The sequence below is a fragment of the Salvelinus fontinalis genome, chromosome 37, assembly GCF_029448725.1.
Source record: "Salvelinus fontinalis isolate EN_2023a chromosome 37, ASM2944872v1, whole genome shotgun sequence".
NCBI classification, from domain to species: Eukaryota; Metazoa; Chordata; class Actinopteri; order Salmoniformes; family Salmonidae; genus Salvelinus; species Salvelinus fontinalis.
The window spans coordinates 2,488,835-2,506,604 of record NC_074701.1 but is presented as its reverse complement, the minus strand read 5'-3'; the positions used below and the strand labels follow the sequence as shown (position 1 = coordinate 2,506,604).

Below are 17,770 nucleotides of genomic sequence, written 5' to 3'. Positions count from 1 at the left end.
TTCGAAACGGTGACCTTCCGCGTATTAAGCGAACGTGATGGCCACTACACTACAAAAACTGCTGCATGTGATTTTTGCAAGGGCTAAACCAAATTGGTGACCTTCCGCGTATTAAGCGAACGTGATGGCCACTACACTACAAAAACTGCTGCATGTGATTTTTGCAAGGGCTAAACCAAATTTTAATGCTATTCACTGCATGTATTTGAATTTCCACAATATTATTATTCTCTGTTATAAATACAGTTCTTACTGAATGTGTCAAAGAGCATTGTTTCCACCCGGTTTCGAACCAGGGACCTTTCACGTGTGAAGCAAACGTGATAACCACTACACTACAGAAACTACTGCATGTGATTTTTGCAAGGACTAAACCAAATTTTACTGATATTCACTGCATGTATTTGAATCTCCAAAATATAATTATTCTCTGTTATAAACACAGTTCTTACTGAATGTGTCAAAGAGCATTATTTCCACCCAGTTTCGAACCGGGGACCTTTCACGTGTGAAGCAAACGTGATAACCACTACACTACAGAAACTACTGCATGTGATTTTTGCAAGGACTAAACCAAATTTTACTGATATTCACTGCATGTATTTGAATGTCCAAAATATAATTATTCTCTGTTATAAATACAGTTCTTAATGAATGTGTCAAAGAGCAATGTTTCCGCCCGGTTTCGAACCGGGGACCTTTCGCGTGTTAAGCGAAGGTGATAGCCACTACACTACAGAAACTGATGCCTGTGATTTTTGCAAGGACTAAACCAAATTTTACTGATATTCACTGCATGTATTTGAATTTCCAAAATTTTATTATTCTCTGTTATGAATACAGTTCTTACTGAATATGTCAAAGAGCACTGTTTCCGCCCGGTTTCGAAACGGGGACCTTTCGCGTGTGATGCGAACGTGATAACCACGAGACTACAGAAACCGCCGCATGTGAATTTTGCAAGGACTAAACCAAATTTTACTGATATTCACTGCATGTAATTGAATTTCTAAAAAAAGGCATTTATGAAAGCAACTATTCTCTTTTAAAAATACAGTTCTTACTGGATGTTCTCGAAGAGCACTGTTTCCGCCCGGTTTCGAACCGAGGACCTTTCGCGTGTAAAGCAAATGTGATGACCACTACACTACAGAAACTTCTGCATGTGTTTTTTGCAAGGACTAATCCAAAGTTTACTGATATTCACTGCATGTATTTGAATTTCCAAAATATTATTATGCTCTGTTATAAATACAGTTCTTACTGAATGTGTCAAAGAGCACTGTTTCTGCCCGGTTTCGAAACGGTGACCTTCCGCGTATTAAGCGAACGTGATGGCCACTACACTACAAAAACTGCTGCATGTGATTTTTGCAAGGGCTAAACCAAATTTTAATGCTATTCACTGCATGTATTTGAATTTCCACAATATTATTATTCTCTGTTATAAATACAGTTCTTACTGAATGTGTCAAAGAGCACTGTTTCCGCCCGGTTTCGAAACGGGGACCTTTCGCGTGTGATGAGAACGTGATAACCACTACACTACAGAAACCGCTGCCTGTGATTTTTGCAAGGACTAAACCAAATTTTACTGATATTCACTGCATGTATTTGAATTTCCAAAATTTTATTATTCTCTGTTATAAATACAGTTCTTACTGAATGTGTCAAAGAGCACTGTTTCCGCCCGGTTTCGAAACGGGGACCTTTCGCGTGTGATGCGAACGTGATAACCACGACACTACAGAAACCGCCGCATGTGATTTTTGCAAGGACTAAACCAAATTTTACTGATATTCACTACATGTATTTGAATTTCCAAATTACGGCATTTAAGAAAGCAAGTATTCTCTGTTATAAATACAGTTCTTACTGAATGTGTCAAAGAGCACTGTTTCCACCCGGTTTCAAACCGGGGACCTTTCGCGTGTGATGAGAACGTGATAACCACTACACTACAGAAACCACTGCATGTGATTTTTGCAAGGACTAAACCAAATTTTACTGATATTCACTGCATGTATTTGAATTTCCAAAATATTATTATTCTCTGTTATAAATACAGTTCTTACTGAATGTGTCAAAGAGCATTGTTTCCACCCGGTTTCGAACCTGGGACCTTTCGCGTGTGAAGCGACCGTGATAACCACTACACTACAGAAACTACTGCATGTGATTTTTGCAAGGACTAAACCAAATTTTACTGATATTCACTGCATGTATTTGAATTTCCAAAAAAAGGCATTTATGAAAGCAAGTATTCTCTGTTATAAATACAGTTCTTACTGAATGTGTCAAAGAGCACTGTTTCCACCCGGTTTCAAAACGGGGACCTTTCGCGTGTGATGAGAACGTGATAACCACTACACTACAGAAACCACTGCATGTGATTTTTGCAAGGACTAAACCAAATTTTACTGATATTCACTGCATGTATTTGAATTTCCAAAATATTATTATTCTCTGTTATAAATACAGTTCTTACTGAATGTGTCAAAGAGCATTGTTTCCACCCGGTTTCGAACCTGGGACCTTTCGCGTGTGAAGCGAACGTGATAACCACTACACTACAGAAACTACTGCATGTGCTTTTTGCAAGGACTAAACCAAATTTTACTGATATTCACTGCATGTATTTGAATTTCCAAAAAAAGGCATTTATGAAAGCAACTATTCTCTGTTAAAAATACAGTTCTTACTGGATGTGTCGAAGAGCACTGTTTCCGCCCGGTTTCGAACCGAGGACTTTTCACGTGTAAAGCGAATGTGATAACCACTACACTACAGAAACTGCTGCATGTGTTTTTTGCAAGGACTAATCCAAAGTTTACTGATATTCACTGCATGTATTTGAATTTCCAAAATATTATTATTATCTGTTACAAATACAGTTTTTACTGAATGTGTCAAAGACCACTGTTTCTGCCCGGTTTCGAAACGGTGACCTTCCGCGTATTAAGCGAACGTGATAGCCACTACACTACAAAAACTGCAGCATGTGATTTTTGCAAGGCCTAAACCAATTTTAAATGATATTCACTGCATGTATTTGAATTTCCACAATATTATTATTCTCTGTTATAAACACAGTTCTTACTGAATGTGTCAAAGAGCATTATTTCCACCCAGTTTCGAACCGGGGACATTTCACGTGTGAAGCAAACGTGATAACCACTACACTACAGAAACTACTGCATGTGATTTTTGCAAGGACTAAACCAAATTTTACTGATATTCACTGCATGTATTTGAATGTCCAAAATATAATTATTCTCTGTTATAAATACAGTTCTTACTGAATGTGTCAAAGAGCAATGTTTCCGCCCGGTTTCGAACCGGGGACCTTTCGCGTGTTAAGCGAAGGTGATAGCCACTACACTACAGAAACTGATGCCTGTGATTTTTGCAAGGACTAAACCAAATTTTACTGATATTCACTGCATGTATTTGAATTTCCAAAATGTTATTATTCTCTGTTATAAATACAGTTCTTACTGAATATGTCAAAGAGCACTGTTTCCGCCCGGTTTCGAAACGGGGACCTTTCGCGTGTGATGCGAACGTGATAACCACGACACTACAGAAACCGCCGCATGTGAATTTTGCAAGGACTAAACCAAATTTTACTGATATTCACTGCATGTAATTGAATTTCTAAAAAAAGGCATTTATGAAAGCATCTATTCTCTTTTAAAAATACAGTTCTTACTGGATGTTCTCGAAGAGCACTGTTTCCGCCCAGTTTCGAACCGAGGACCTTTCGCGTGTAAAGCAATTGTGATAACCACTACACTACAGAAACTTCTGCATGAGTTTTTTGCAAGGACTAATCCAAAGTTTACTGATATTCACTGCATGTATTTGAATTTCCAAAATATTATTATGCTCTGTTATAAATACAGTTCTTACTGAATGTGTCAAAGAGCACTGTTTCTGCCCGGTTTCGAAACGGTGACCTTCCGCGTATTAAGCGAACGTGATGGCCACTACACTACAAAAACTGCTGCATGTGATTTTTGCAAGGGCTAAACCAAATTGGTGACCTTCCGCGTATTAAGCGAACGTGATGGCCACTACACTACAAAAACTGCTGCATGTGATTTTTGCAAGGGCTAAACCAAATTTTAATGCTATTCACTGCATGTATTTGAATTTCCACAATATTATTATTCTCTGTTATAAATACAGTTCTTACTGAATGTGTCAAAGAGCATTGTTTCCACCCGGTTTCGAACCAGGGACCTTTCACGTGTGAAGCAAACGTGATAACCACTACACTACAGAAACTACTGCATGTGATTTTTGCAAGGACTAAACCAAATATTACTGATATTCACTGCATGTATTTGTATCTCCAAAATATAATTATTCTCTGTTATAAACACAGTTCTTACTGAATGTGTCAAAGAGCATTATTTCCACCCAGTTTCGAACCGGGGACCTTTCACGTGTGAAGCAAACGTGATAACCACTACACTACAGAAACTACTGCATGTGATTTTTGCAAGGACTAAACCAAATTTTTCTGATATTCACTGCATGTATTTGAATGTCCAAAATATAATTATTCTCTGTTATAAATACAGTTCTTAATGAATGTGTCAAAGAGCAATGTTTCCGCCCGGTTTCGAACCGGGGACCTTTCGCGTGTTAAGCGAAGGTGATAGCCACTACACTACAGAAACTGATGCCTGTGATTTTTGCAAGGACTAAACCAAATTTTACTGATATTCACTGCATGTATTTGAATTTCCAAAATATTATTATGCTCTGTTATAAATACAGTTCTTACTGAATGTGTCAAAGAGCACTGTTTCTGCCCGGTTTCGAAACGGTGACCTTCCGCGTATTAAGCGAACGTGATGGCCACTACACTACAAAAACTGCTGCATGTGATTTTTGCAAGGGCTAAACCAAATTGGTGACCTTCCGCGTATTAAGCGAACGTGATGGCCACTACACTACAAAAACTGCTGCATGTGATTTTTGCAAGGGCTAAACCAAATTTTAATGCTATTCACTGCATGTATTTGAATTTCCACAATATTATTATTCTCTGTTATAAATACAGTTCTTACTGAATGTGTCAAAGAGCATTGTTTCCACCCGGTTTCGAACCAGGGACCTTTCACGTGTGAAGCAAACGTGATAACCACTACACTACAGAAACTACTGCATGTGATTTTTGCAAGGACTAAACCAAATATTACTGATATTCACTGCATGTATTTGAATCTCCAAAATATAATTATTCTCTGTTATAAACACAGTTCTTACTGAATGTGTCAAAGAGCATTATTTCCACCCAGTTTCGAACCGGGGACCTTTCACGTGTGAAGCAAACGTGATAACCACTACACTACAGAAACTACTGCATGTGATTTTTGCAAGGACTAAACCAAATTTTTCTGATATTCACTGCATGTATTTGAATGTCCAAAATATAATTATTCTCTGTTATAAATACAGTTCTTAATGAATGTGTCAAAGAGCAATGTTTCCGCCCGGTTTCGAACCGGGGACCTTTCGCGTGTTAAGCGAAGGTGATAGACACTACACTACAGAAACTGATGCCTGTGATTTTTGCAAGGACTAAACCAAATTTTACTGATATTCACTGCATGTATTTGAATTTCCAAAATTTTATTATTCTCTGTTATAAATACAGTTCTTACTGAATATGTCAAAGAGCACTGTTTCCGCCCGGTTTCGAAACGGGGACCTTTCGCGTGTGATGCGAACGTGATAACTACGACACTACAGAAACCGCCGCATGTGAATTTTGCAAGGACTAAACCAAATTTTACTGATATTCACTGCATGTAATTGAATTTCTAAAAAAAGGCATTTATGAAAGCAACTATTCTCTTTTAAAAATACAGTTCTTACTGGATGTTCTCGAAGAGCACTGTTTCCGCCCGGTTTCGAACCGAGGACCTTTCGCGTGTAAAGCAAATGTGATAACCACTACACTACAGAAACTTCTGCATGTATTTTTTGCAAGGACTAATCCAAAGTTTACTGATATTCACTGCATGTATTTGAATTTCCAAAATATTATTATGCTCTGTTATAAATACTGTTCTTACTGAATGTGTCAAAGAGCACTGTTTCTGCCCGGTTTCGAAACGGTGACCTTCCGCGTATTAAGCGAACGTGATGGCCACTACACTACAAAAACTGCTGCATGTGATTTTTGCAAGGGCTAAACCAAATTGGTGACCTTCCGCGTATTAAGCGAACGTGATGGCCACTACACTACAAAAACTGCTGCATGTGATTTTTGCAAGGGCTAAACCAAATTTTAATGCTATTCACTGCATGTATTTGAATTTCCACAATATTATTATTCTCTGTTATAAATACAGTTCTTACTGAATGTGTCAAAGAGCATTGTTTCCACCCGGTTTCGAACCAGGGACCTTTCACGTGTGAAGCAAACGTGATAACCACTACACTACAGAAACTACTGCATGTGATTTTTGCAAGGACTAAACCAAATTTTACTGATATTCACTGCATGTATTTGAATCTCCAAAATATAATTATTCTCTGTTATAAACACAGTTCTTACTGAATGTGTCAAAGAGCATTATTTCCACCCAGTTTCGAACCGGGGACCTTTCACGTGTGAAGCAAACGTGATAACCACTACACTACAGAAACTACTGCATGTGATTTTTGCAAGGACTAAACCAAATTTTACTGATATTCACTGCATGTATTTGAATGTCCAAAATATAATTATTCTCTGTTATAAATACAGTTCTTAATTAATGTGTCAAAGAGCAATGTTTCCGCCCGGTTTCGAAACGGGGACCTTTCGCGTGTGATGCGAACGTGATAACCACGACACTACAGAAACCGCCGCATGTGAATTTTGCAAGGACTAAACCAAATTTTACTGATATTCACTGCATGTAATTGAATTTCTAAAAAAAGGCATTTATGAAAGCAACTATTCTGTTTTAAAAATACAGTTCTTACTGGATGTTCTCGAAGAGCACTGTTTCCGCCCGGTTTCGAACCGAGGACCTTTCGCGTGTAAAGCAAATGTGATAACCACTACACTACAGAAACTTCTGCATGTGTTTTTTGCAAGGACTAATCCAAAGTTTACTGATATTCACTGCATGTATTTGAATTTCCAAAATATTATTATGCTCTGTTATAAATACAGTTCTTACTGAATGTGTCAAAGAGCACTGTTTCTGCCCGGTTTCGAAACGGTGACCTTCCGCGTATTAAGCGAACGTGATGGCCACTACACTACAAAAACTGCTGCATGTGATTTTTGCAAGGGCTAAACCAAATTTTAATGCTATTCACTGCATGTATTTGAATTTCCACAATATTATTATTCTCTGTTATAAATACAGTTCTTAATGAATGTGTCAAAGAGCACTGTTTCCGCCCGGTTTCGAAACGGGGACCTTTCGCGTGTGATGAGAACGTGATAACCACTACACTACAGAAACCGCTGCCTGTGATTTTTGCAAGGACTAAACCAAATTTTACTGATATTCACTGCATGTATTTGAATTTCCAAATTACGGCATTTATGAAAGCAAGTATTCTCTGTTATAAATACAGTTCTTACTGAATGTGTCAAAGAGCACTGTTTCCACCCGGTTTCAAACCGGGGACCTTTCGCGTGTGATGAGAACGTGATAACCACTACACTACAGAAACCACTGCATGTGATTTTTGCAAGGACTAAACCAAATTTTACTGATATTCACTGCATGTATTTGAATTTCCAAAATATTATTATTCTCTGTTATAAATACAGTTCTTACTGAATGTGTCAAAGAGCATTGTTTCCACCCGGTTTCGAACCTGGGACCTTTCGCGTGTGAAGCGACCGTGATAACCACTACACTACAGAAACTACTGCATGTGATTTTTGCAAGGACTAAACCAAATTTTACTGATATTCACTGCATGTATTTGAATTTCCAAAAAAAGGCATTTATGAAAGCAACTATTCTCTGTTAAAAATACAGTTCTTACTGGATGTGTCGAAGAGCACTGTTTCCGCCCGGTTTCGAACCGAGGACTTTTCACGTGTAAAGCGAATGTGATAACCACTACACTACAGAAACTGCTGCATGTGTTTTTTGCAAGGACTAATCCAAAGTTTACTGATATTCACTGCATGTATTTGAATTTCCAAAATATTATTATTATCTGTTATAAATACAGTTTTTACTGAATGTGTCAAAGACCACTGTTTCTGCCCGGTTTGGAAACGGTGAGCTTCCGCGTATTAAGCGAACGTGATAGCCACTACACTACAAAAACTGCTGCGTGTGATTTTTGCAAGGGCTAAACCAAATTTTAATGCTATTCACTGCATGTATTTGAATTTCCACAATATTATTATTCTCTGTTATAAATACAGTTCTTACTGAATGTGTCAAAGAGCATTGTTTCCACCCGGTTTCGAACCGGGGACCTTTCACGTGTGAAGCAAACGTGATAACCACTACACTACAGAAACTACTGCATGGGATTTTTGCAAGGACTAAACAAAATTTTACTGATATTCAATGCATGTATTTGAATTTCCAAAATTGTATTATTCTCTGTTATAAATACAGTTCTTACTGAATGTGTCAAAGAGCACTGTTTCTGCCCGGTTTCAAACCGGGGACCTTTCACGTGTGATTCGAATGTGATAACTACTACACTACAGAAACTGCTGCATGTGATTTCCCTAAGGACTAAACCACATTTTTCTGATATTCACTGCAAAAGAAGGCATTTCTGAAAGCAACAATTCTCTGTTATAAATACAGTTCTTACTGGATGTGTCAAAGAGCACTGTATCCACCCGGTTTCGAACCGGGGACCTTTCACATGTAAATCGAACGTGATAACCACTACACTACAGAAACTGCTGCATGTTATTTTTGCAAGGACTAAACCAAAGTTTACTGATATTCACTGCATGTATTTGAATTTCCAAAATATTATTATTCTCTGTTATAAATACAGTTCTTACTGAATGTGTCAAAGAGCACTGTTTCCGCCCGGTTTCGAACCGGGGACCTTTCGCGTGTTAAGCGAACGTGATAGCCACTACACTAAAGAATCTGCTGCATGTGATTTTTGCAAGGACTAAACCAAATTTTACTGATATTCACTGCATGTAATTGAATTTCTAAAAAAAGGCATTTATGAAAGCAAATATTCTCTTTTAAAAATACAGTTCTTACTGGATGTTCTCGAAGAGCACTGTTTCCGCCCGGTTTTGAACCGAGGACCTTTCGCGTGTAAAGCAAATGTGATAACCACTACACTACAGAAACTTCTGCATGTGTTTTTTGCAAGGACTAATCCAAAGTTTACTGATATTCACTGCATGTATTTGAATTTCCAAAATATAATTATTCTCTGTTATAAATACAGTTCTTACTGAATGTGTCAAAGAGCACTGTTTCCACCCGGTTTCGAACCGGGGACCTTTCAAGTGTGAAGCAAACGTGACAACCACTACACTACAGACACTACTGCATGTGATTTTTGCAAGGACTAAACCAAATTTTACTGATATTCACTGCATGTATTTGAATCTCCAAAATATTATTATTCTCTGTTATAAATACAGTTCTTACTGAATGTGTCAAAGAGCACTGTTTCCTCCCGGTTTCGAAACGGGAACTTTTCAAGTGTGATGCGAATGTGATAACTACTACATTACAGAAACCGCTGCATGTGATTTTTGCAAGGACTAAACCAAATTTTACTGATATTCACTGCATGTATTTGAATTTCCAAATCACGGCATTTATGAAAGCAACTATTCTCTGTTATAAATACAGTTCTTACTGGATGTGTCAAAGAGCACTGTTTCCACCCGGTTTCAAACCGGGGACCTTTCACGTGTGATTCGAATGTGATAACTACTACACTACAGAAACTGCTGCATGTGATTTCTGCAAGGACTAAACCAAATTTTACTGATATTCACTGCATGTATTTGAATTTCCAAAAAAAGGCATTCATGAATGCAACTATTCTCTGTTATAAATATAGTTCTGACAGAATGTGTCAAAGAGCTGTGTTTCCACCCGGTTTCGAACAGGGGACCTTTCACATTTTAAGCGAATGTTATAGCCACTACACTACAGAAACTGCTGCATGTGATTTTTGCAAGGACTAAACTAAATTTTACTGATATTCACTGCATGTATTTGAATTTCCGAAATATTATTATTCTCTGTTATAAATACAGTTCTTACTGAATGTGTCAAAGAGCACTGTTTCCACCCAGTTTAGAACCGGGGACCATTCGCGTGTGATGCGAACGTGACAACCACTACACTACAGAAACCTCTGCATGTGATTTTTGCAAGGACTAAACCACATTTTACTGATATTCTCTGCAAAAGAAGGCATTTATGAAAGCAACTATTCTCTGTAATAAATACAGTTCTTACTGGATGTGTCAAAGAGCACTGTATCCACCAGGTTTCGAACCGGGGACCTTCCGCGTGTGATGAGAACGTGATAACTACTACACTACAGAAACTGCTGCATGTGGTTTTTGCAAGGACTAAACCAAATTTTACTGATATTCACTGCATGTATTTGAATATCCAAATTACGGTATTTATGAAAGCAACTATTCTCTGTTATAAAAACAGTTCCTACTGAATGTGTCAAAGAGCACTGTATCCACCCGGTTTCGAACCGGGGATATTCCGGGTGTTAAGCGAACGTGATAGCCACTACACTACAGAAACTGCTGCTTGTGATTTTTGCAAGGACTAAACCAAATTTTACTGATATTCACTACATGTATTTGAATTTCCGAAATATTATTATTCTCTGTTATAAATACAGTTCTTACTGAATGTGTCAAAGAGCACTGTTTCCACCCGGTTTCGAACCGGGGACCTTTCGCGTGTGATGCGAATGTGATAACTACTACACTACAGAAACTGCTGCATGTGGTTTTTGCAAGGACTAACCCAAATTTTACTGATATTCACAGCATGTATTTAAATTTCCAAAAAAAGGCATTTATGAATGCAACTATTCTCTGTTATAAATACAGTTCTTTCGTAATGTGTCAAAGAGCACTGTCTCCACCCGGTTTCGAACCGGGGGCCTTTCGCGTGTTAAGCGAACGTGATAGCCACTACACTACAGAAACCTCTGCATGTGGTTTTTTTAAAGGCTAAACCAAATTTTACTGATATTCACTGCATGTATTTGAATTTCCAAATTACGGCATTTATGAAAGCAACTATTCTCTGTTATAAATACAGCTCTTACTGAATGTGTCAAAGAGCACTGTTTCCACACGTTTTCAAACCGGGGACCTTTCGCGTGTGATGCGAACGTGATAACCACTACACTACAGAAACCACTGCATGTGATTTTTGCAAGGACTAAACCAAATTTTACTGATATTCACTGCATGTATTTGAATTTCCAAAATATTATTATTCTCTGTTATAAATACAGTTCTTACTGAATGTGTCAAAGAGCATTGTTTCCACCCGGTTTCGAACCTGGGACCTTTCGCGTGTGAAGCGACCGTGATAACCACTACACTACAGAAACTGCTGCATGTGATTTTTGCAAGGACTAAACCAAATTTTACTGATATTCACTGCATGTATTTGAATTTCCAAAAAAAGGCATTTATGAAAGCAACTATTCTCTGTTAAAAATACAGTTCTTACTGGATGTGTCGAAGAGCACTGTTTCCGCCCGGTTTCGAACCGAGGACTTTTCACGTGTAAAGCGAATGTGATAACCACTACACTACAGAAACTGCTGCATGTGTTTTTTGCAAGGACTAATCCAAAGTTTACTGATATTCACTGCATGTATTTGAATTTCCAAAATATTATTATTATCTGTTATAAATACAGTTTTTACTGAATGTGTCAAAGACCACTGTTTCTGCCCGGTTTGGAAACGGTGAGCTTCCGCGTATTAAGCGAACGTGATAGCCACTACACTACAAAAACTGCTGCGTGTGATTTTTGCAAGGGCTAAACCAAATTTTAATGCTATTCACTGCATGTATTTGAATTTCCACAATATTATTATTCTCTGTTATAAATACAGTTCTTACTGAATGTGTCAAAGAGCATTGTTTCCACCCGGTTTCGAACCGGGGACCTTTCACGTGTGAAGCAAACGTGATAACCACTACACTACAGAAACTACTGCATGGGATTTTTGCAAGGACTAAACAAAATTTTACTGATATTCAATGCATGTATTTGAATTTCCAAAATTGTATTATTCTCTGTTATAAATACAGTTCTTACTGAATGTGTCAAAGAGCACTGTTTCTGCCCGGTTTCAAACCGGGGACCTTTCACGTGTGATTCGAATGTGATAACTACTACACTACAGAAACTGCTGCATGTGATTTCCCTAAGGACTAAACCACATTTTTCTGATATTCACTGCAAAAGAAGGCATTTCTGAAAGCAACAATTCTCTGTTATAAATACAGTTCTTACTGGATGTGTCAAAGAGCACTGTATCCACCCGGTTTCGAACCGGGGACCTTTCACATGTAAATCGAACGTGATAACCACTACACTACAGAAACTGCTGCATGTTATTTTTGCAAGGACTAAACCAAAGTTTACTGATATTCACTGCATGTATTTGAATTTCCAAAATATTATTATTCTCTGTTATAAATACAGTTCTTACTGAATGTGTCAAAGAGCACTGTTTCCGCCCGGTTTCGAACCGGGGACCTTTCGCGTGTTAAGCGAACGTGATAGCCACTACACTAAAGAATCTGCTGCATGTGATTTTTGCAAGGACTAAACCAAATTTTACTGATATTCACTGCATGTAATTGAATTTCTAAAAAAAGGCATTTATGAAAGCAAATATTCTCTTTTAAAAATACAGTTCTTACTGGATGTTCTCGAAGAGCACTGTTTCCGCCCGGTTTTGAACCGAGGACCTTTCGCGTGTAAAGCAAATGTGATAACCACTACACTACAGAAACTTCTGCATGTGTTTTTTGCAAGGACTAATCCAAAGTTTACTGATATTCACTGCATGTATTTGAATTTCCAAAATATAATTATTCTCTGTTATAAATACAGTTCTTACTGAATGTGTGAAAGAGCACTGTTTCCACCCGGTTTCGAACCGGGGACCTTTCAAGTGTGAAGCAAACGTGACAACCACTACACTACAGACACTACTGCATGTGATTTTTGCAAGGACTAAACCAAATTTTACTGATATTCACTGCATGTATTTGAATCTCCAAAATATTATTATTCTCTGTTATAAATACAGTTCTTACTGAATGTGTCAAAGAGCACTGTTTCCTCCCGGTTTCGAAACGGGAACTTTTCAAGTGTGATGCGAATGTGATAACTACTACATTACAGAAACCGCTGCATGTGATTTTTGCAAGGACTAAACCAAATTTTACTGATATTCACTGCATGTATTTGAATTTCCAAATCACGGCATTTATGAAAGCAACTATTCTCTGTTATAAATACAGTTCTTACTGGATGTGTCAAAGAGCACTGTTTCCACCCGGTTTCAAACCGGGGACCTTTCACGTGTGATTCGAATGTGATAACTACTACACTACAGAAACTGCTGCATGTGATTTCTGCAAGGACTAAACCACATTTTACTGATATTCACTGCATGTATTTGAATTTCCAAAAAAAGGCATTCATGAATGCAACTATTCTCTGTTATAAATATAGTTCTGACAGAATGTGTCAAAGAGCTGTGTTTCCACCCGGTTTCGAACAGGGGACCTTTCACATTTTAAGCGAATGTTATAGCCACTACACTACAGAAACTGCTGCATGTGATTTTTGCAAGGACTAAACTAAATTTTACTGATATTCACTGCATGTATTTGAATTTCCGAAATATTATTATTCTCTGTTATAAATACAGTTCTTACTGAATGTGTCAAAGAGCACTGTTTCCACCCAGTTTAGAACCGGGGACCATTCGCGTGTGATGCGAACGTGACAACCACTACACTACAGAAACCTCTGCATGTGATTTTTGCAAGGACTAAACCACATTTTACTGATATTCTCTGCAAAAGAAGGCATTTATGAAAGCAACTATTCTCTGTAATAAATACAGTTCTTACTGGATGTGTCAAAGAGCACTGTATCCACCAGGTTTCGAACCGGGGACCTTCCGCGTGTGATGAGAACGTGATAACTACTACACTACAGAAACTGCTGCATGTGGTTTTTGCAAGGACTAAACCAAATTTTACTGATATTCACTGCATGTATTTGAATATCCAAATTACGGTATTTATGAAAGCAACTATTCTCTGTTATAAAAACAGTTCCTACTGAATGTGTCAAAGAGCACTGTATCCACCCGGTTTCGAACCAGGGATATTCCGGGTGTTAAGCGAACGTGATAGCCACTACACTACAGAAACTGCTGCTTGTGATTTTTGCAAGGACTAAACCAAATTTTACTGATATTCACTACATGTATTTGAATTTCCGAAATATTATTATTCTCTGTTATAAATACAGTTCTTACTGAATGTGTCAAAGAGCACTGTTTCCACCCGGTTTCGAACCGGGGACCTTTCGCGTGTGATGCGAATGTGATAACTACTACACTACAGAAACTGCTGCATGTGGTTTTTGCAAGGACTAACCCAAATTTTACTGATATTCACAGCATGTATTTAAATTTCCAAAAAAAGGCATTTATGAATGCAACTATTCTCTGTTATAAATACAGTTCTTTCGTAATGTGTCAAAGAGCACTGTCTCCACCCGGTTTCGAACCGGGGGCCTTTCGCGTGTTAAGCGAACGTGATAGCCACTACACTACAGAAACCTCTGCATGTGGTTTTTTTAAAGGCTAAACCAAATTTTACTGATATTCACTGCATGTATTTGAATTTCCAAATTACGGCATTTATGAAAGCAACTATTCTCTGTTATAAATACAGCTCTTACTGAATGTGTCAAAGAGCACTGTTTCCACACGTTTTCAAACCGGGGACCTTTCGCGTGTGATGCGAACGTGATAACCACTACACTACAGAAACCTCTGCATGTGATTTTTGCAAGGACTAAACCAAATTTTACTGATGTTCACTGCATGTATTTGAATTTCCAAAATATTATTATTCTCTGTTATAAATACAGTTCTTACTGAATGTGTCAAAGAGCACTGTTTCCACACGTTTTCAAACCGGGGACCTTTCACGTGTGATTCGAATGTGATAACTGCTACACTACAGAAACTGCTGCATGTGATTTCTGCAAGGACTAAACCACATTTTACTGATATTCTCTGCAAAAGAAGGCATTTATGAAAGCAACTATTCTCTGTAATAAATACAGTTCTTACTGAATGTGTCAAAGAGCACTGTATCCACCCGGTTTCGAACCGGGGACCTTCCGCGTGTAAAGCGAACGTGATAGCCACTACACTAAAGAAACTGCTGCATGTGATTTTTGCAAAGACTAAACCAGATTTCACTGATATTCACAACATGTATTTAAATTTCCAAAAAAAGGCATTTATGAATGCAACTATTCTCTGTTAAAAATACAGTTCTTTCGTAATGTGTCAAAGAGCACTGTCTCCACCCGGTTTCGAACCGGGGGCCTTTCGCGTGTTAAGCGAACGTGATAGCCACTACACTACAGAAACCGCTACATGTGATTTTTGCAGGGACTAAACAAAATTTTACTGATATTCACTGCATGTATTTGAATTTCCAAAATATTATTATTCTCTGTTATAAATACAGTTCTTACTGAAGGTGTCAAAGAGCACTGTTTCTGCCCGGTTTCAAACCGGGGACCTTTCACGTGTGATTCGAATGTGATAACTACTACACTACAGAAACTGCTGCATGTGGTTTTTGCAAAGGCTAAACCAAATTTTACTGCTATTCACTGCATGTATTTGAATTTCCAAATTACGGCATTTATGAAAGGAACTATTCTCTGTTAGAAATACAGTTCTTACTGAATGTGTCAAAGAGCACTGTTTCCACCCGGTTTCGAACCAGGGACCTTTCGGGTGTGAAGCAAACGTGATAACCACTACACTACAGAAACTGCTGCATGTGATTTTTGCAAGGACTAAACCAAATTTTACTGATATTCACTGCATGTATTTGAATTTCCAAAAAAAGGCATTTATGAATGCAACTATTCTTTGTTATAAATGCAGTTCTGACTGAACGTGTCAAAGAGTACTGTTTCCGCCCGGTTTCGAACCGGGGACCTTTCGCGTGTGATGCGAATGTGATAACTACTCCACTACAGAAACTGCTGCATGTGGTTTTTGCAAGGACTAAACCAAATTTTACTGATATTCACTGCATGTATTTGAATTTCCAAATTACGGCATTTTTGAAAGCAACTATTCTCTGTTATAAATACAGTTCTTACTGAATGTGTCAAAGAGCACTGTTTCCACCCAGTTTCGAACCGGGGACCTTTCGCGTGTGATGCAAACGTGATAACCACTACACTACTGAAACTGCTGCATGTGATTTCTGCAAGGACTAAACCACATTTTACTGATATTCACTGCAAAAGAAGGCATTTATGAAAGCAACTATTCTCTGTTATATATACAGTTCTTACTGGATGTGTCAAAGAGCACTGTATCCACCCGGTTTCGAACCGGGGACCTTCCGCGTGTTAAGCGAACTTGATAGCCACTACACTACATAAACTGCTGCATGTGATTTTTGCAAGGACTAAACAAAATTTTACTGATATTCACTGCATGTATTTAAATTTCAAAAAAAAGGCATTAGTGAATGCAACTATTCTCTGTTATAAATACAGTTCTTACTGGATGTGTCAAAGAGCACTGTATCCACCCGGTTTCGAACCGGGGACCTTCCGCGTGTTAAGCAAACGTGATAGCCACTACACTACAGAAACTGCTGCATGTGATTTTTGCAAGGACTAAACCAAATTTTACTGATATTCACTGCATGTATTTGAATTTCCAAAAAAAGGCATTTATGAATGCAACTATTCTTTGTTATAAATAGAGTTCTGACTGAACGTGTCAAAGAGTACTGTTTCCGCCCGGTTTCGAACCGGGGACCTTTCGCGTGTGATGCGAATGTGATAACTACTCCACTACAGAAACTGCTGCATGTGGTTTTTGCAAGGACTAAACCAAATTTTACTGATATTCACTGCATGTATTTGAATTTCCAAATTACGGCATTTTTGAAAGCAACTATTCTCTGTTATAAATACAGTTCTTACTGAATGTGTCAAAGAGCACTGTTTCCACCCAGTTTCGAACCGGGGACCTTTCGCGTGTGATGCAAACGTGATAACCACTACACTACAGAAACCGCTGCATGTGATTTTTGCAAGGACTAAACCAAATTTTACTGATATTCACTGCATGTATTTGAATTTCCAAAATATTATTATTCTCTGTTATAAATACAGTTCTTACTGAACGTGTCAAAGAGCACTGTTTCTGCCCGGTTTCGAACCGGGGACCTTTCACGTGTGATTCGAATGTGATAACTACTACACTACAGAAACTGCTGCATGTGATTTCTGCAAGGACTAAACCACATTTTACTGATATTCACTGCATGTATTTGAATTTCCGAAATATTATTATTCTCTGTTATAAATACAGTTCTTTCTGAATGTGTCAAAGAGCACTGTCTCCACCCGGTTACGAACCGGGGACCTTCCGCGTGTTAAGCGAACGTGATATCCATTACACTACAGAAACTGCTGCATGTGAT

General features: G+C 38.0%; 32 non-coding genes across 32 annotated transcripts; all 32 read right to left on the bottom strand.

The window, feature by feature from the left end:
* Positions 1 to 272: 272 nt before the first annotated feature.
* trnav-cac (transfer RNA valine (anticodon CAC)) lies at positions 273 to 345 on the bottom strand. Its single transcript has one exon. It is a non-coding gene; the product is annotated as a tRNA-Val (tRNA).
* A 325-nt stretch (positions 346 to 670) lies between these two features.
* Positions 671 to 743, bottom strand: trnav-aac (transfer RNA valine (anticodon AAC)). The gene has a single exon. It is a non-coding gene; the product is annotated as a tRNA-Val (tRNA).
* Positions 744 to 1,084: 341 nt separating this feature from the next.
* On the bottom strand, positions 1,085 to 1,157 carry trnav-uac (transfer RNA valine (anticodon UAC)). The gene has a single exon. It is a non-coding gene; the product is annotated as a tRNA-Val (tRNA).
* Positions 1,158 to 2,094: 937 nt separating this feature from the next.
* trnav-cac (transfer RNA valine (anticodon CAC)) lies at positions 2,095 to 2,167 on the bottom strand. The gene has a single exon. It is a non-coding gene; the product is annotated as a tRNA-Val (tRNA).
* Positions 2,168 to 2,507: 340 nt separating this feature from the next.
* On the bottom strand, positions 2,508 to 2,580 carry trnav-cac (transfer RNA valine (anticodon CAC)). Its single transcript has one exon. It is a non-coding gene; the product is annotated as a tRNA-Val (tRNA).
* Positions 2,581 to 2,721: 141 nt separating this feature from the next.
* trnav-uac (transfer RNA valine (anticodon UAC)) lies at positions 2,722 to 2,794 on the bottom strand. The gene has a single exon. It is a non-coding gene; the product is annotated as a tRNA-Val (tRNA).
* A 524-nt stretch (positions 2,795 to 3,318) lies between these two features.
* On the bottom strand, positions 3,319 to 3,391 carry trnav-aac (transfer RNA valine (anticodon AAC)). Its single transcript has one exon. It is a non-coding gene; the product is annotated as a tRNA-Val (tRNA).
* Positions 3,392 to 4,217: 826 nt separating this feature from the next.
* On the bottom strand, positions 4,218 to 4,290 carry trnav-cac (transfer RNA valine (anticodon CAC)). Its single transcript has one exon. It is a non-coding gene; the product is annotated as a tRNA-Val (tRNA).
* A 325-nt stretch (positions 4,291 to 4,615) lies between these two features.
* Positions 4,616 to 4,688, bottom strand: trnav-aac (transfer RNA valine (anticodon AAC)). The gene has a single exon. It is a non-coding gene; the product is annotated as a tRNA-Val (tRNA).
* A 412-nt stretch (positions 4,689 to 5,100) lies between these two features.
* Positions 5,101 to 5,173, bottom strand: trnav-cac (transfer RNA valine (anticodon CAC)). Its single transcript has one exon. It is a non-coding gene; the product is annotated as a tRNA-Val (tRNA).
* A 325-nt stretch (positions 5,174 to 5,498) lies between these two features.
* On the bottom strand, positions 5,499 to 5,571 carry trnav-aac (transfer RNA valine (anticodon AAC)). The gene has a single exon. It is a non-coding gene; the product is annotated as a tRNA-Val (tRNA).
* Positions 5,572 to 5,912: 341 nt separating this feature from the next.
* Positions 5,913 to 5,985, bottom strand: trnav-uac (transfer RNA valine (anticodon UAC)). The gene has a single exon. It is a non-coding gene; the product is annotated as a tRNA-Val (tRNA).
* Positions 5,986 to 6,397: 412 nt separating this feature from the next.
* Positions 6,398 to 6,470, bottom strand: trnav-cac (transfer RNA valine (anticodon CAC)). Its single transcript has one exon. It is a non-coding gene; the product is annotated as a tRNA-Val (tRNA).
* Positions 6,471 to 7,010: 540 nt separating this feature from the next.
* On the bottom strand, positions 7,011 to 7,083 carry trnav-uac (transfer RNA valine (anticodon UAC)). Its single transcript has one exon. It is a non-coding gene; the product is annotated as a tRNA-Val (tRNA).
* Positions 7,084 to 7,821: 738 nt separating this feature from the next.
* Positions 7,822 to 7,894, bottom strand: trnav-cac (transfer RNA valine (anticodon CAC)). The gene has a single exon. It is a non-coding gene; the product is annotated as a tRNA-Val (tRNA).
* A 141-nt stretch (positions 7,895 to 8,035) lies between these two features.
* Positions 8,036 to 8,108, bottom strand: trnav-uac (transfer RNA valine (anticodon UAC)). Its single transcript has one exon. It is a non-coding gene; the product is annotated as a tRNA-Val (tRNA).
* Positions 8,109 to 8,433: 325 nt separating this feature from the next.
* trnav-cac (transfer RNA valine (anticodon CAC)) lies at positions 8,434 to 8,506 on the bottom strand. Its single transcript has one exon. It is a non-coding gene; the product is annotated as a tRNA-Val (tRNA).
* Positions 8,507 to 9,029: 523 nt separating this feature from the next.
* On the bottom strand, positions 9,030 to 9,102 carry trnav-aac (transfer RNA valine (anticodon AAC)). Its single transcript has one exon. It is a non-coding gene; the product is annotated as a tRNA-Val (tRNA).
* A 142-nt stretch (positions 9,103 to 9,244) lies between these two features.
* On the bottom strand, positions 9,245 to 9,317 carry trnav-uac (transfer RNA valine (anticodon UAC)). Its single transcript has one exon. It is a non-coding gene; the product is annotated as a tRNA-Val (tRNA).
* A 1,563-nt stretch (positions 9,318 to 10,880) lies between these two features.
* Positions 10,881 to 10,953, bottom strand: trnav-cac (transfer RNA valine (anticodon CAC)). The gene has a single exon. It is a non-coding gene; the product is annotated as a tRNA-Val (tRNA).
* Positions 10,954 to 11,094: 141 nt separating this feature from the next.
* trnav-aac (transfer RNA valine (anticodon AAC)) lies at positions 11,095 to 11,167 on the bottom strand. Its single transcript has one exon. It is a non-coding gene; the product is annotated as a tRNA-Val (tRNA).
* A 340-nt stretch (positions 11,168 to 11,507) lies between these two features.
* trnav-cac (transfer RNA valine (anticodon CAC)) lies at positions 11,508 to 11,580 on the bottom strand. Its single transcript has one exon. It is a non-coding gene; the product is annotated as a tRNA-Val (tRNA).
* A 141-nt stretch (positions 11,581 to 11,721) lies between these two features.
* Positions 11,722 to 11,794, bottom strand: trnav-uac (transfer RNA valine (anticodon UAC)). The gene has a single exon. It is a non-coding gene; the product is annotated as a tRNA-Val (tRNA).
* A 325-nt stretch (positions 11,795 to 12,119) lies between these two features.
* trnav-cac (transfer RNA valine (anticodon CAC)) lies at positions 12,120 to 12,192 on the bottom strand. Its single transcript has one exon. It is a non-coding gene; the product is annotated as a tRNA-Val (tRNA).
* A 523-nt stretch (positions 12,193 to 12,715) lies between these two features.
* trnav-aac (transfer RNA valine (anticodon AAC)) lies at positions 12,716 to 12,788 on the bottom strand. The gene has a single exon. It is a non-coding gene; the product is annotated as a tRNA-Val (tRNA).
* A 142-nt stretch (positions 12,789 to 12,930) lies between these two features.
* On the bottom strand, positions 12,931 to 13,003 carry trnav-uac (transfer RNA valine (anticodon UAC)). Its single transcript has one exon. It is a non-coding gene; the product is annotated as a tRNA-Val (tRNA).
* A 1,563-nt stretch (positions 13,004 to 14,566) lies between these two features.
* trnav-cac (transfer RNA valine (anticodon CAC)) lies at positions 14,567 to 14,639 on the bottom strand. Its single transcript has one exon. It is a non-coding gene; the product is annotated as a tRNA-Val (tRNA).
* A 141-nt stretch (positions 14,640 to 14,780) lies between these two features.
* trnav-aac (transfer RNA valine (anticodon AAC)) lies at positions 14,781 to 14,853 on the bottom strand. The gene has a single exon. It is a non-coding gene; the product is annotated as a tRNA-Val (tRNA).
* A 752-nt stretch (positions 14,854 to 15,605) lies between these two features.
* On the bottom strand, positions 15,606 to 15,678 carry trnav-aac (transfer RNA valine (anticodon AAC)). Its single transcript has one exon. It is a non-coding gene; the product is annotated as a tRNA-Val (tRNA).
* Positions 15,679 to 16,018: 340 nt separating this feature from the next.
* trnav-cac (transfer RNA valine (anticodon CAC)) lies at positions 16,019 to 16,091 on the bottom strand. The gene has a single exon. It is a non-coding gene; the product is annotated as a tRNA-Val (tRNA).
* Positions 16,092 to 16,232: 141 nt separating this feature from the next.
* Positions 16,233 to 16,305, bottom strand: trnav-cac (transfer RNA valine (anticodon CAC)). The gene has a single exon. It is a non-coding gene; the product is annotated as a tRNA-Val (tRNA).
* Positions 16,306 to 17,072: 767 nt separating this feature from the next.
* trnav-cac (transfer RNA valine (anticodon CAC)) lies at positions 17,073 to 17,145 on the bottom strand. Its single transcript has one exon. It is a non-coding gene; the product is annotated as a tRNA-Val (tRNA).
* Positions 17,146 to 17,770: the final 625 nt, after the last annotated feature.